Source organism: Manacus candei, unplaced genomic scaffold (genome assembly GCF_025592945.1).
Source record: "Manacus candei isolate 608988 ecotype Guabito, Panama unplaced genomic scaffold, ASM2559294v1 h1tg000028l, whole genome shotgun sequence".
Taxonomy (NCBI): Eukaryota; Metazoa; Chordata; class Aves; order Passeriformes; family Pipridae; genus Manacus; species Manacus candei.
In genome coordinates, this window is record NW_026138076.1 from 16746798 (window position 1) to 16761794 (window position 14997).

At 36.4% G+C, this 14997-nt stretch overlaps 1 protein-coding gene across 9 annotated transcripts in view; it reads right to left on the reverse strand.

Moving 5' to 3' along the window:
- TENM3 (teneurin transmembrane protein 3) overlaps window positions 1-14997 on the reverse strand; it is a 418913-nt gene that overhangs the window by 253747 nt on the left and 150169 nt on the right. The gene's annotated exons all lie outside the window — the stretch shown is intronic.

Consider the following 14997-nt stretch of genomic DNA (forward strand, 5'->3'; position numbering starts at 1 on the left):
AGCTTTGTGAAATTGTCAGTGAAACATAATTTCAGTGGAGCATATGGACTGTAATAATACGCTATTTCTCTCTATATGTAAGAGTAATACTGCACTTCTTTTATGGGTTAAACCTACATTTCCTGTGAATAATATGGGAAGCAGGGGGGAAAAAGAGCATATAGAGTGATATATATAGAGAACTAATGACAAAGCATGATTAACTGATAAAAACAGCTAAGTAACAGGCAGCATAAATTATCTCAGCTCTACTAGTTTACAGCACCTACAGGTGCACACCATTTGAAAAGAATTCTTACCTCATGGTACTGAGAAAGCTCATAGCCAAGTGTGTTTAACTGCAAACACTTTAAGTCTTCAAGTTTCATTTAGCTACAAATAGACACTTAAATACACATATATATACACAGAAAAGTATATATTTATTTCCAGAGCACAGAAGTACCCATACCTAACTAAGTATAACGGGAACTCTGCTTCCTTCAAGAGACTGTTGCAATTCCTTACCTCACTGAATTACATCATCCTTTTCTCTTCTGCTATGGGAAATCTCTTGAAGCAATTCAGTACTAGCAGAAAAGTCCTTTTGCATGAAAAGAAGAGCATAATAGGGCCATATAAGCCCATAGCAAGTGCAAAAACACTTCTGTAAGTATAATGGCTCAGGATCCAGAGAAAACAGCAAGGCAATAGTTACGTTGGATATGCTAAAGGAGTTGACTGCCCAACTCAGACAGTGAGCTCATATTTCTCTATTCCCTCCTAAACACTCTATAAGAATAGAAGAAGGATCCAAGTTCAACCCAAGCCTTAGTATGGTGTCTGAACCAACTGGCGGGGTCTTACCAGTGTGAAGTCCATACACCAATGATATTAACAGTTGTATAAATAATGACTATACAACACTTTAACACTTTTGCAGAAAATTAAATGTGTTAAGTAATAATATTTAATTTTGAAAACATATGAGGAGATGTTACATTTTCAGCAGTATCTTTATTCATGAATTTATTACTTTGTTATAGACTGGAGACAAAAATTCATCACTAGCTGACTCATATTTTGCATTACTAATTTTCAAGTTATGATCTTGCTTCTATTAATTTTGAATTAAGATAAATGAAAGCATTTAATTCTCAAAACCACAGAGCTAGATTCAGTTTTGTAACTACAAAACCTGTCATGGTGTCAAAATGTAGGGAAAAGGCAAGAATGCTGTCAGGTGAAATATAGGTAGTTACTGTGGCTTGACAAAACTAGCAGAGAAGAAATAACTTTAACATTATTTCTTTAGTAGGACTCTAGAGAGTAAGTGGCTATTATCTTTGAAGTACAGGACTCTGGGCACATCCCAGCAAGCTTCACAAACCCACCAGTACAGTTGTTTGAACAGAGCTTACAGAAGGACAAGTTTATTTTTAATTTTATACACTGTTTGTTCTCAGTTATAAAGTAACTTTCTTATTTTAACATAATATTGACCATTAATTTCTAAGCCTGGGTCTGCAATTCCAGATACTTGAAAGTACAATTACCACCATGTACTCCCTCCTTACTCAAACATGTGATGAACAATGAAGGAAACAAAGAAACTTTTATTAATCTCACAAATCCCATGGCTACTTTTAGATGACGCAGCATTGAGTCATAATTCATCAATGTATATAGGATAACTAACATCCAGCTACCTCACGTTTACTATGGTGGTTCTAGTTTCTGCCTAAGGACAGGGAAGCGGCAATCTGGAAAGTTACAAACTTACGTATTAAAGGTTTCCTTAACAGGATGTTAAAACCAGACCCTCCAACGAGTTTATTTTCTTCATCCTACCTAATAAAAGATTCCTCTCTGTATAACCTGGTCAGAAAGAGACAAGTGACACTGGAGCAGGAATAACTTGCATCAGACATAACAGTCCTGCTCCCTCCTGTTTAATGACCCTTTCCTGCTTGATCCAAGCACTAGATGAAAATGGTAAGATCCACCTCTTCCCTCTAACTTGAGACCCAGTTTCTAAAGCCCACGAAAATAAAGGCAGAACAAGTAAGTGAACAGATAGTGAATTCCTGTTACTCCTTGTGCCTTCCTGGGAATGAGAGGTCAAATAGGAACGTACCAATGTACAAGGAGTTCAGTGTACTACAAGAGGGAGTACCATCAGGTTCCAAAATAAATTTACATTTAGTTTTGAAATAGATATTTTGACTGGTTAGTTATTTATGGAAAGTCCAATTTGCACTTTTAAATTTTTGTTTTGAATTAATTTCCTCCTTTTGCTGCCTCACAAGTAATTTTGTCATGTAAATGAGTTGCAATGAGCAATGAGAAAGTACATGCAAGCACAAATTAGGTGATGTAAAACTCAATCACACACTTCCAGATCTTCAGTAAACCCTAAGCATTTTTGTATTACAGTTATGCCAGTCTAAAGCTGCCAAAAGGGGAGGTCCCAGGCCTGCCTGCCTCCCTCCTACTCCTTTTATTAGATCAGCCTATGCAGCCGCAGGGTGAGTCAGTTCAGCTGGCTGGCGATGTAAGGTGATTTTTTTTCAGGGTTAGGTTCCATTAAAGTTGACATTAAAATATTTAGTGCTGCTGCAATTATGTCCATCTTCTCCAAATCCTGCCTCCTGTGTTTTGTCAACTGTGCTGTTTGTCTGACTCTGCGGGGAGCAAGTTCAAGCTACTAAATCTTCGGGGAAACTATGCAAAGAATTTAGGAGTAGAGGGGGTGGGGAGAAGATCAGGGAATAATACTCTGCTGGCTCAATGGCCTCAACTAGATCATTAAGAATTTGGATGAAAGCCTGCCCCAATACAAAGAAGTGACAGCCACTGCATAGCAAGACTCAGGATGAAGGCAGTACCAACACAGTGTACACTAGCATGGACCATCACTCCTGGATCATCCAGTGAGTGAACTGACATGCTCTGTGTCTGTGTAATTACGTGCTAAGTCTGCAAAAGAAATGGCCACAGCATCTGTCTGGAGTCAAGTGGGATGGGATCATCCCCTTTAAATACATATGGATGTTGTATTGGATACTGTGGGGGGAAAATTGTTACTTCAACAGATCAAGAAAATATCAATATGCTTCAATTCAGCTTTTTTTTTTTAATCTTATGAATCAGTGATTAGGCATGTTTACATTTTATTGGGAGAAAGTGCCTAGAAAAGTAACATCAAACAGCTGTTTGTTATAAAAAAACAATGGTCTTCAGAGCTTTTTATAATGAGGTCATATTCATTTATTCAACTGGAATAATTCTGTAATGATTCAAATTATGATTTATTAACCCGTGTCTGGCATAGGAGATAAATCCCATAAATAACTCAAACAAACTCCTCTGAATGGTGAATCAAAAAATATATTAAACTGAACTAAAACAATCCTGACACAGCTGGATCATGAAAAATTGTTCAACTCAGAGAACATTTAAAGGTAAGAGCTCTATTACAGGTAAAAGAAAAAAGATCACAGACAGAGAAAAAAGGATTAATACAGTGAGTACCTGGTGCTTCTTTTATTCATTTCATTTTTATTGTAAGGCCACCATTTTGCAGATGGTCTGAAGTATCACATTCCTTACCATCTCAAAAGGTTCTATATCAATTATTCTAACTATGGGTCTATAAGAGCAGCCTTCAGACAGCTGCTGGAAATAAAACAGACATTATAGAAGCAGTTTCCTAGTATCTTTCTCCATGAAGATTTTTTAAATAAAGAATGCAATTGTAACATGGCATAAAACTGCCAAGGTTTATGGTCTTGCATATCTTGCACGCTACAAATGGAAGCCAGACTCGAAGACCTCACTATGAGCACACAGAACACCGGCCACAGAAGTACCATTAGTGACAATGATTAAAATTTCTGTCAATTGAAAATCTTTCATAAAACCGTATAGGTGGATTCAGTGGTTAATCGGTCTTGATGCTAAAATGCCACTGAATGTAAAATGTTAAAATTTACATGAATGATTTCTGCATCATTCAGTCAGTTATTTTGCCAGAAAAACAGTCAGCCTTGTAAAATTATAAACAGTCAATATTTATAAAGCATAGGGAACAGTACTGTCTTACTTTCATTTCTTTAAAAGTTTTCCAGTGTTAAACAACTTTATAGAAGTCAATATTAACAACTGCAAAAGCCTTTCAGCCCGATCTTTTAATATTCCTAATGGAACTTTACTATAAATTGGCACCTCTGTTTGCAGTCTTAACTCATTTTCTTTATGCCTATCTGTTGTATCACTACATATTTTGCACTCCTGAATGAAATTATCTGTCTAGAGTGCTTGAAAACATCCAGTACTGATAGCTGCAATTTAATATTTCCATGGAAAACCTAAATATTTTATCATATGATCTAACTGCTTCTTTGCCTCCTTTTCCTCCACCCAAATACAGAAGATAAATATTTATTGAATAATTCAGCATTTTCTGCCTTACTCTGGGGAATTCTATTATTTTTGTCTAGATTTGGTTAACATTGTTGGAATTCATTCAATTTCATTTTAACAGCCACAACAAGAAACCCAACATCTGCCCCATTAAAGGAAATGAAAGAAAAAAAGAAAAGAACTCACCAAACTTACTGGTCATGGATTTCTCCCTACTTTTCCCTTCTGCTGTTTCAGTTTTATGAATTTCTTAGCTGATACATCCTCCTTATTATCAAATTATGCTCTCCTCCAGTTGTTTTTCAATACACATCCTCTCAAACTGATTTATTTAACAGGGTTTTTTGTTTTCTATCTAAGGCAGTTTTCAACACAAACTTGAAAGAATCATTTCAGGTTTTGGATTTGAATTTTTTTTTTGAGTTTGTAAAGTACATTTTTAATTTGCCAAGATAGATTTTTCCATTAATAGTCTTTCACACAGAATCTTTTCTGGTTTTCATTTTCCTCTATTTAACAGTCATAAATTAATCTGTTCACTCATCTAAGCCAACATTAACTGTGATTTTTTTCTTCTTTTTTAGTCATCAATATATGTTTAATAAAGAATTTATTGTACCGATATTTTAGTCATCTATTATTTTTTTGAATGCTCTGAATAATTTTAGTACTGCTTTCATAAGGCATACAGAACATTATCTCTCTGTTGAAGTCCCCACAATAACACATACAATTTTTTTCCCCTTAGATGTTATAGGTAGGTTCTTAATGAGTCACATTGTCCCCCAGTGTGATTTTCTGTCATAGTTTCTTGATCAAGTTTAACTTTAAGCATGTTTTCAGACTCAATTACTTTAATGCTAACATGTTCTGTTAGGTAGTGACAAAAGGCAGAAAACCCCATATTGGCCATACAATACAGTCTTTCTGTGGAAACATTATTTGTTATTTAAATTGTGTAAACTGAAATAAAAATGACAAGAAAAAATGAAGCTGGTTCAGTGTAGCAGTAATTTTAACCAATGTCATAAATAAATTGTCTTGCACCTTACTACAAATACTGGCATTCTGCACTGTCTGTTACTCAACATATTTTATAATCAGATTTTAGTTCTCTATGATACACACCAACTCAGAAGTATAGATGTTGCTGTAATAACGTTGTTACTAAAATGCTATTTGTACTCTTAGCATATTCATTTTTCTTCTTAGTGCTTTATTGTCCTTTTTCTTCTACCTTTATTTGGTGTTACTAAAGTGTTTTTATTTATAAGCATTCCCATTTGTAATTTTGGAAATATTTGTCATTTGTCTTTTATGTATAAGGTAGGTGAATTACATTTGCGATTTCCTTTGGAAGTAGATTAGGTTCTATACCCTATACTGAAAAAGTAATATGCTTAAAATAAATTTTTCCTTCATCTTCAGACATACCTGAATATCATTAAGACTACCGGCATATATGAGCTTAAGTTTTGCTTTCCAGGTCCAATTAATTGCCTTAAACTGTTAACAGTCTGTGTTCAAGTAAGGCATGGCTTTCTTAGGTAGTCCTTCTGCAACTATTGTGTCAAAATATATTTATTTGTATTTACCTGTTAGTGAAATAAAGAGAATTATAACACAAAAGAAAATGTAAAATTCAAGACTGTATTGCCTTTCAAGGAGTTGGCAAATGAATTAATAGATGAACAATTCTCCCCACAAATTGTCAGCAAAGTCATTTCACATCAATGATTTACTACTGTTGAGAAAAAAAAACAAACCAAAAAAAAGAAGAATGTTTTAGCATTTTCTCTTTCACTTCTCACTTTCTACTTTTTAAAAAAATATAAAATGTACATGTTAACATGTTTCAGACAGTTAGAGTCTAAGTGTTCCTCACTGGCATCAAACAGATCACTGCCAAAATGATGAGACAACCACACAGTCAGATGTGCCATCAGGCTTGAAAATCTCTGTGGTCAGCAAACTTTGTTGTACAAAAAGGCTGACCTTTACTACCTTATTTTGTTTTAGTTTTAAAGAAAGGTTAATTTGGAGATCTGTTAACTCACACAAAAATAGATTTAATGAGGTCTTTCATGCTTCTGGATGAGACGTTGATTTACGGGTTGCCACCAGCAGGTGCCGAACAGAAAAGAGTAACTTGTTAACTTGGACAGTGTCAAACAGGTTTAAATTGAATGAAATGGCTTGAAAGAAATTAGTTGAAAGGCTACAGATTGTTTTACAATGCTTTTTCACAATGCATTATTCACTAGTAATGATTTTAATGACTGGAAAAATATTATAGACACTAGTTATATGGGTGCATGTTAAATCACATGTTAAAAAGGGTAAGGGTGCTTTTTCATTCTATCTTAGAGTTAATATGCTGAGGTTTTACTAAATTTCTATATGGAAAACAAATCTCATTTCTCGGTAAAATCAGTGGGACATTAGCAATAATTACCATGTAACCAACATACAAGTATCTATGGTAATGAAAAGATAGTAAGAATCTGCCACTTGCATCTTGATTCTGGAATTGATTACTCTTTGTTTTCAGAGCCAGAGTAGATTTAAAAACAAATGTGCCAAACAAAAAACTTAGTTACTTTCAAGAATTTGCTGCTGTATTGTAAAATAGGGAATGCCTTCCTTCCATTTATTATATAAACATTTTTCCAGTTACACATCTAAGGATGGGTGTCTACATACAGATGCTAAAATACCTGACCTGGCAAGTATGCAAGTACCTCTGAGCTGCAAAACATCAAAGCATGTTAGCACTATGCCGTACCTCTTGACAAGGTCTATTAGTCTGAGTGAAGCTCCTGGCTAATGCAGACAGACTTCAGCACCCAAAGTGGCATGACTGGAGTGGTGCTTTTTAACACACAGATCCATCAGCCGTGGTCAAGTACAAACTGGGACTTTTCTGCACTTCATTGCTCAGTGTAAAATAAGCCCCATCTTTTCACTGGTTTCTCTGAAACACTGCTACCTTTACTTTATTTTTACAGATCATGTAGTGAAGACACAAATCAGACTTAAGGAAATGTTTAATCTTAGACAAAAACCTAGCAAAATTACCCCTGCTGGAATAAATACATTTCAGATATGCTGAAATAGGGCAAACTGCACCAAAATAAGCTGGGAACATGCAGGCTATTTTCATCCACACTTCACAGATCATAGAAAAGCTGTTGCTGTTCTCTTCTTTGTCTCTTCCCTGCTTTCCTCTGTCTTTTTGCATTAAGTCTGGCTTATGTAGTTCCATTTCAGCAAGTCACCTTTAACCTTCTGATTAGTAACCCGCTTGCTCTGTCTATGACATATTAACAGAGCAAATCCATGGCCAAAGACAGATATAACGGGCTTAGTGGGGAGGAAGTCATATAAATGCTTCCATATTGACATGCTGCCAGAAAAATATGATGAGCTCTTGTAAAGAAAAACAGAGTTTGCAATTACACTCTGTTTTTCTGTAATTTGCTAAGTCTAGGCCTGGAATTACAGCCTTATAATATTTGGAAAGGAATAATGTTACCAAGTTGCGAAACAGCAGTTCTTCACAGTTTCAAAACTAAGTTTGGCTGATTAAATCACTAAATTTGAAATCAAAACATAAAGTGCATTTTCCTGACTTCTTGCCTCATCCTTTAAAAACACAAAGAAAACAATCAAACAACTCACTAATGATTTTTCTGCTGTCCCTAGCAGTCAGAAAGTTGAATTAGAAAAGGAAAAAGGAATACCATGCTAGCTCAAGTCTAATACCCTCATTTTTCCAAAGCACAAAAGATTTTAAAGGTGAAAAAAGCCCTACTTTTGCCATTCCATTGTACATACTGTTCCTACATCATGTATCCCTCGTATCCTTCCCCTATGATGCAGTACAGTGACCTCTGGCTTCCCAAGCTGATGCCTAAAAGAAAATTCAGGGAGGAAAAAACCTCCAACGCAAATTAGTTTTGAAGGTGAGATAAGGAAAGGGTTTTAATTTGTGCCCAGGCATAAGATTACAAGACGCACGCACCTCTGTGTCTGAGATGTTACAATTTATAATACTGCCTGTCCAATCCCTGGTTTCGTCCACCCTGTGGCTTTTGCCCTGATCCACCCCCATCTCGCCCCTGGGGAATTGGGGCTGGGGGCATTTCAAGACCCTTTTTTCATCAATCTTCATCTTCTTCGGGGTACAGGGGGTATATATGCACCCAGTTCTTGACTGTACTTTTGCGGTTTAGGCCAAGGTACAAGCATTCTCCAAACAGAACAGGCCTATCGTAAAGAGAGACTAAACATTTCCACTGGAATTCAAGGGGTAGAACTGATATGGGGAGCATGGAATGGGGTAATAGGGTTGAAAATCTATGTTACTTCTGTGCTAAGGGTAAGGAAATAAGGGCTGCTGCTTCTAAATCTACTTCTGCTATATAACTACTTATAAAGCTTATAAAAATTAGAAAAATCAAAAAACTAGACGGACATTAAGGCCACTCCCAAAGGTTCCTCCAAGTCCCCGCACTGGCATCCACCCACATCCAAACACACTGCAGCCATCCCACAGCACGTCACTTGCATTGACACAAAATGCCCTTCATGCACACAACTTCTCTTAGAGCACCAAGGAAAACCTCGTTTCTTGGCCCAATCCTGTATACATCCTCACTCTCTCTTTGAATCAGGATTGCTGTGCTGCCAGTAGGAAGAAGCTTGTCTGAGCAAGAATCACCAGATATTATCCATCTAAAACAACCTTTGTTGTGCTGGTGCTAATGAGGGAATCATACCCGCTCAATACCCAAAGATGCTTAGACTTGTACCTGCCTTTGGTCCCTAAGTTTTCTGACAGACTGAGCTCACTGTGGAGTAGATGATAGAGGGTTTCTAATCTAGCAGTACACAGTGTCCAAGTCTCCTGAGGTTCATTAATGGGTAACTTAGCAAATCTGCAGCTATATAACAGCTAAGAAACATACAAAACCTGGAGTTTGGACACTCCAGAAGACTGAAAAAAGAAGAGCAACAAAAAGTCTTCACCTTATGTCCCAGTTCACACATCTTCTGCTCCGACAGACTAGAGTACTACACCATATAAATAAAATTGCCAGAATTATCAACCATTATAAGATCTAACCAATATAGGTCTCCAGTGGAAATCTGTGCCTTTAAAGGAATTGCAAGTACCTCAGATAGACAATTTGATAGCGTTCATAAGAGAAGATTAACTAGGTGCAGATAGGTCTATAAAATTACATGATAAAAGCTTATAGCAGGGTCTGACCCTCTACTAACTGATTAGCATGTTAAGCAGTTTAAATATTAAACTTCAAGTACAATAATATGAATGTATGAAAAGCCAATTAGTTAGAACACTAACTGGAGGGGGAATAAAGATGCTATTTTATATAATGTATAAGCATCTATTGTTCCTGACAGTGAACACACAATCTTAAAATAGAATAAAGATGACCTATGAGTTCCTTTATATCAAATTAATAAGGATTTTATTCACACATCTTGGGAAAAACATTTCTAATCTGATTTTATACAAATATAGTATATAAATATAAATATATTGAAACTGCTGTGAAGGGGTCTGGCATTTGGATCATGCTTCAGGCCTTCTCAAATGTCTCTCTTGGTACTTTACATAGTGTTGCAATGATGACTTCTGTTCAGATATTTCAGGAGTTATAAGCAGGTGTGTATGAGGGTATCTAAGTTCAATTTGTAATTCCCTCAGTTAAATTCAGCCAGAAGTATAAATAGTATCATCAGCAGTACAGTGGACCAGAATCTTTGGTGATTAACGCTGGTGGAACCCAGTGAATAAGCAGGTACAAACATTGAGTGTTCCTGATTGAGGCTTTCCAAGAAAGGCAGATCAGGCCCAAGGGACTAAGGAAGGGAAGATGACATAATAATTCGGGCCCCACAAGCCTGAATTTTCAACCAGCTGTTGAAAAAGTCAACTGCAGAGCTTTCTATAGGTAAGCAAATTGCATTCTGGCTGCAGATTTCTGGGAATATAATTTTCTAAATTGTTAGGGCAAAATACTACAACTCTGCTAATAAACTGCAAGCTGTACTTTCTGAGCCTTGCTGTCAAAAATATATTCATGTATTTTATAATAATAACTCAGATGGGGAATGGCTGCAAAAGACAAACTATGGAAACAACTAATGGAAACTAATGTCAAGTAACTCCTCCCCTGATACAGGTCAGTACCATCTCAGCAGATTGGATGTGTATTTCCATTGCCATCCAGAGGTGAATTTTAACTGCAGCCACTTTAACATCACAAACATTAAATTAATGCAAATTGTATATCACTATTCATATTTTGCTCAGTTGGTAACACGTGTGCTCTCTTCCTCATGCTAAAAGGGAAACCAGCAGTTCCTTATAGCCCAAATTTTATTTCTGGCCCTTTGCTATATAAGAAATACAGATTAGCAAAAATTAAAAAAAAAAACCAACAAAATAGCATACAATACTACTACAACGAGGATTGTGGTACAATATGCCTACAAATATGAGTAACTCTGCTGCTATTTGCATGTTTTTCTTAGTGAATATGAAATACTTTCACTATCCAAATGCCACAACTTTCACTTAGGGTTTTCTCTATCTGTAGATTCCATCCATGTCACTAGTTTAGAAACATCCAAAGGATACACTCCATAAATGTGATACTACATACCCAATAGCTGCACAAATGTTTTGAGATAAAACAGCAGTTCTTATATTCATCATTTTAAGAATGAGAAACACATAACTGAAAAAGGGTAAGGGAGATAACACATTTCAGATACACTTCTCATCTTCAGACATCAGATGCACAAGTGTGCTACTCAGTTTTAGAACAAGCTAATGTCTAGTGAATAAGAACATAGCTAACATAAATTCATATAGAATGAAGAAACCTATGTAACTATGTGATACATTTAACTCCAATAACCTATCAAAGAATCTTTTCTCCCACCTGCCAAAGGCTGGTATATTCTGATGGCTAGAGGCCAGATGATTTTTTTGAACTATCATGATATAAAAGTCACTTTCAGAGGAGTTATGTGTAGTTTTCAGCCTTTTTCATTAATTTTTTTTTTCTACACAAAGCCTTAAGAATTTTCCCATGAAGATCTCTATAAAGCAAATCTGATCTTGCCAAGCTCAATTTTCTGAGTTTCCTTTGCCAGGTCCCTTAAAAGTCATCTGTGGCCAGTAATTGAAAACCACAGACTGTCGAGTGGACTCAGAAGTCCTGAGGGGTACATTGTAGAAGTAGCTGAACCTCATGAGAAAGCCCTGGCTGGTTTTATTACAACTTGTCTTTCAGAAAAGAGAATTGTAAAAACAGAGCTAAAAAAGACCTTACCTAGTGCAAGGCAGCGCTAAGGAGGAACCCTGCCTAATGTCTTATTACAGCACACAGATGAACACACAGAAGGTGGTGAACCAGCTTTGGACAGAGTTTACATGTCAGTATGTGCCTGAACTTCCATGAACATCCAGTCTGGTTCATAAGTAAAGTTATACCATGGCAAACTTCACTTCCCCAGACAACAGATTTAAATTTCACTAATAGGAAGGAAGGGGAAGGGAGAGTAAAGGAGGGGAAGAAATCTGAAGGTAACTGATGTGCAAACTCAACTGTGCCACACAATGTAATTTCTCTTACACTGCCATATTCAACTCTATGTAACACACATGAACAAATACTACAGAGAGCAACAAACCTATGCATTTGTGATAAAATAACCCAATGTATGCCTGCCCATATTGACAACTGAGTGTTTTACCAAGACAGCAGACAGGAACTTCAACCTAGAGGAATCACAGATTTCCTCAAAAAAGACACACAATACACGCATGTATACATGTATTTTATTCTGCATCTCCTCATGAATGCCAGCTGTCCTTATTTAGAAAGTGCACTCTGTTATTTTCAGGGGAACATGGACAATTATTCTCTGGACCAACCAAAAAGGCTGTTACATATCCTGTCTACTCAAGATACTTACTAGGAAAAACAGTATGGGCATGTCTCTGTGTGCAAGGTGGAGTTCAGGTATTTGAAGTGAAAACATAAACTAGTCTATTGCTAGATGAAAAAAACTATGGAAAATGCATAGGAGGAAGGAAAAAAGTTTGTTTTGTCTCTATCAAATACTGTCGCTTTTGACACTTTCTTGAATGAGACTACTTTCTTTGCCAACTGACAGTTGCCTTTATCTTGCCTTTATCATTGCTAATACTCCCCACAAGCAGTGGTTCAAAATCATTTGGCTTCAGGATGTCTTATCAAAATAATCTTTCATGAGTACTTGCAAGAACCTCATCTACCCCTTGGTATTTACAAAATTTCAACACAAAAATTGGAGACACCTCTCAGAGAAAAGAGTTACTAGATTTCCTACACAATAAGCTGATGTTTCTGAAGCTGTTAAATACACTATGGGCCCATAATGCTCTCTCTTCAAGGGAATAAACTGATTTGTCTTAGAACACTAACAAATGATCAAGGAACCACTGTACTACCTTGTGAAATAACAGACCTCACTGTGAAAAGAGCAGACTCACTTCTCTTTGGCCAATGGATTGTGTTAAACAGTTTCTAAAAATATGGCCTTGTGCAGCCTAAGCCCACTAGTACAGTGCAATTCATAAACAGTCAAAACTTCTGGTAAAGTATGTTAAGAGTCCTACCTAACCCACCAGTTAAATACTAATACGATAGAGATACCCAACATCTGCGTCCAACACTACACACTGAGCTGAATCTACAAATCTAAAGCCTCATGAGACCCTGAATGCATTACGGAGAACGTGTACTCAACATAGCTGTGCACTACTGACAAAAATATCTATTAGTCTAGAAACCATCTTTCCTAAGCCTCTTAAGAGGAATTATCGTGAGTTTGAACTGCAAGGTATTCCCACATTGATGTGTGTGAGCAAGACACTTCCCATTCTCCTTCCTACTCCGAGTTTAATACTCCCTTGAGATAGGAATACAGTCCTGCACCTTGCACTTCGAAAGCAATCTAACCATTCTCTTTAATGTAAGAAATGCAAATATCAAACTAGTCATGGATACATCTGCATGCTGGAGAACGTGTTCCACACAAATCTTTTAGAAGCTTTCTTGGGAATAGTTGAGGTCCTCACCAATTGTCTGCTTTGGAATATGGAAAGATTATTTCCTCTCCCATATGCAAAATATTCCATGATGAAGAACTCCTCTACTCGCGTGCTTTTCCCAAGACTTTGGGAAACTGCTTCTATACTTCAGTGATTCTCCTTCAAATACTCATAGACAGCTTTGCAATTGGAAACAGTGTTTCTTCTCCCAGTGCAAGACTGAGCACAGGGGTTCTGGAAGAAGTGATAATGCAAATACAGGGACGGAGTTTGCTACCAATCCTTACTAAAAAAATCCAAGTTGCCTTTAGAGCTTTAAGCCAGGGAAGAAATGCTTGAATAATTTCAGTGCCTGACGTTGAATCTATCTATCAGATCACAGAGATGTTTTTATGGCTTTAACTCTCAAATTTACTAATTGCCATTTTATGTTGCAATAATGAATTCAGCTTGTGGCAAGACATGTTCAAGTCCTAGACTTTTCCTGGGTAAAGACATTTCTAGTTAATATTAATGCCTTTAAAATAGATGATGACAAACCAGATGTTATAGTGACTGAAGAAGTGTTATGCCCAAAGGAGTAAGATCAGGAAATAAGACCAGCAAATACAAATATGAAATATAATGGAGTGACCAAACTAAGCATCAATATGACACCATGGTTCAAACAGAGATCTACGAATAGTAGACTTCAAGGCCACTCCAACAAAGAAGTATCAGACATGCCAGAGAAAACTGTTTAGAAGCTTTTAGCATTACAGAAAACCACATGCTAGACAAACATCAACCCTGCATCAATAACTTAGAATTGAAAGCTTCTGGCCTTGGTAAAGTCTGTGTTCTGGTTTGAAGATTGTAATGTATGAATAAATAGACCTCTATGGGTTGAAATCAAAAGTATTTTTACTTCAGTTATGGAACCCAAGTAATATGTACAACATTAAATCTGTGTGGTTGTAAAATCCGATTGTAGTCTCTTACAGAAAACACAGCAATCTTGCCCTATGGGAAAAATAATAAAATACAATGATGTTGAACATTTATAAATGACCTTTTCATTCATAAAAATCTAAGAGTCTCAAAGGAATCTTGCAATAAACTTGCATATGAGTTTATCTATAATCCATCATGAGGAAAAAAAAAAACCAAACTAAAATCCCTGAAGCTGGGGAAGTATTTTACTAATCTATTCCAAGTCCAGTGGAGCAGAAGCCTGCATGCTCTAGCTGTAATATTTTGCTCCATCAGAATTGCAAGCTGCCCATCATGGGTCACATATATTGCTTATCAACAGAGAAGTGTGGGTTCACATTTTTATAAATATCAGAAGTCAAATCTCCAGGCCAGTGACGCTTTTCACCTCCAAAAGTGCGCCTTGAGTTGTATGTCCATCTAACAGGCAAAAATGAAACAATAAAATATAAGGCTAGTGAGTATGCGATAATGAGGTTAAT